Here is a 2500-nt window from a genome sequence, read left to right as displayed (position 1 = left end):
AATAAAATTGAATTCACACATGAGGTTTTAAAGGGAGGGTTAGGACGAGTGTTGCGGGTTGGAGCAGGGTTTGGGTTCAAGGTCAAAGGTCAGGAAACCAATATTGGTTCCCCAAACCAATGCCTCTTACCCTCTTCCCTCCCCAGATGCACGGGCACGTCCCGCCAGGAGCAACAACAGTGCAGCCTATCTCTCATTGAGGCCCCTGGGGATCTTGGTGTCCAACCTGTGGATCCAGAGCCTTTCAGCTCTCCTCCTCTGGGCTGGAGACCAGGCCGGATTAGATTCCAGCACCAGAGCCGAGACAGAGGTCCAACCGTGTCTCATAAAGTGTCGAATTAGGGGTACATGTATCTTTTTTTGCTTTTGAATATTATGTCTGTGTTGGACAAAACGGGTGAGGAGGGTGTTTCCCGTCTCGCCGACATAATTCATTTTACAAATTTTGCATGTGATTAGATAAACACAATTTTTTAATTTAGGGTGGCCTAATTGATCCAATTTAAAAATTGTGTTGTTAAATTTATTTTGTACCCAACTCAACTGTTTGAAAAGGTGTAAGGTAAGTGGTCAAAGACCAAATGCACTGGCCATCCCGTCCCTATCATCCACTGAACAATACGCCACCGGCCCCCAACTGGCCCGCTAATGGCTTTCTTTGTCTTTGCTTCCTTCCTTGAATTGGCCTCCTATTGTCTTTGTTGCCCCCTGTTTGTACAACGTTTCGACTTTTATTTGTCTTCTTCAGGTACTTATGTTTCTTTCCCCTCTGTTTCTTCTGCAACTTAAATTTAGTTTAGGCACCCCCATGTACTTTTCCTCTTTCTGTCCATCGAAATTAAATCACATTGACTTACAAAAAATAAAATTGAATTCACACATGAGGTTTTAAAGGGAGGGTTAGGGTTAGGGGTAAGGCTTGGGGCAGGGTTATGAAAACACCAGGTAAGGGCTCATAAACAGTGCTTTATCTAACCAGCTGGAGACCGGATAGCGTACTGACAGTGTCCAGCTCTGGGGGCACGGGCTGATAAGGTGTAAGGTAAGTGGTCAAAGACCAAATGCACTGGCCATCCCGTCCCTATCATCCACTGAACAATACGCCACCGGCCCCCAACTGGCCCGCTAATGGCTTTCTTTGTCTTTGCTTCCTTCCTTGAATTGGCCTCCTATTGTCTTTGTTGCCCCCTGTTTGTACAACGTTTCGACTTTTATTTGTCTTCTTCAGGTACTTATGTTTCTTTCCCCTCTGTTTCTTCTGCAACTTAAATTTAGTTTAGGCACCCCCATGTACTTTTCCTCTTTCTGTCCATCGAAATTAAATCACATTGACTTACAAAAAATAAAATTGAATTCACACATGAGGTTTTAAAGGGAGGGTTAGGGTTAGGGGTAAGGCTTGGGGCAGGGTTATGAAAACACCAGGTAAGGGCTCATAAACAGTGCTTTATCTAACCAGCTGGAGACCGGATAGCGTACTGACAGTGTCCAGCTCTGGGGGCACGGGCTGATAAGGTGTAAGGTAAGTGGTCAAAGACCAAATGCACTGGCCATCCCGTCCCTATCATCCACTGAACAATACGCCACCGGCCCCCAACTGGCCCGCTAATGGCTTTCTTTGTCTTTGCTTCCTTCCTTGAATTGGCCTCCTATTGTCTTTGTTGCCCCCTGTTTGTACAACGTTTCGACTTTTATTTGTCTTCTTCAGGTACTTATGTTTCTTTCCCCTCTGTTTCTTCTGCAACTTAAATTTAGTTTAGGCACCCCCATGTACTTTTCCTCTTTCTGTCCATCGAAATTAAATCACATTGACTTACAAAAAATAAAATTGAATTCACACATGAGGTTTTAAAGGGAGGGTTAGGGTTAGGGGTAAGGCTTGGGGCAGGGTTATGAAAACACCAGGTAAGGGCTCATAAACAGTGCTTTATCTAACCAGCTGGAGACCGGATAGCGTACTGACAGTGTCCAGCTCTGGGGGCACGGGCTGATAAGGTGTAAGGTAAGTGGTCAAAGACCAAATGCACTGGCCATCCCGTCCCTATCATCCACTGAACAATACGCCACCGGCCCCCAACTGGCCCGCTAATGGCTTTCTTTGTCTTTGCTTCCTTCCTTGAATTGGCCTCCTATTGTCTTTGTTGCCCCCTGTTTGTACAACGTTTCGACTTTTATTTGTCTTCTTCAGGTACTTATGTTTCTTTCCCCTCTGTTTCTTCTGCAACTTAAATTTAGTTTAGGCACCCCCATGTACTTTTCCTCTTTCTGTCCATCGAAATTAAATCACATTGACTTACAAAAAATAAAATTGAATTCACACATGAGGTTTTAAAGGGAGGGTTAGGGTTAGGGGTAAGGCTTGGGGCAGGGTTATGAAAACACCAGGTAAGGGCTCATAAACAGTGCTTTATCTAACCAGCTGGAGACCGGATAGCGTACTGACAGTGTCCAGCTCTGGGGGCACGGGCTGATAAGGTGTAAGGTAAGTGGTCAAAGACCA

Source organism: Xiphophorus couchianus, chromosome 17 (assembly GCF_001444195.1).
Source record: "Xiphophorus couchianus chromosome 17, X_couchianus-1.0, whole genome shotgun sequence".
Taxonomy (NCBI): Eukaryota; Metazoa; Chordata; class Actinopteri; order Cyprinodontiformes; family Poeciliidae; genus Xiphophorus; species Xiphophorus couchianus.
This window is presented reverse-complemented; position numbering follows the sequence as displayed.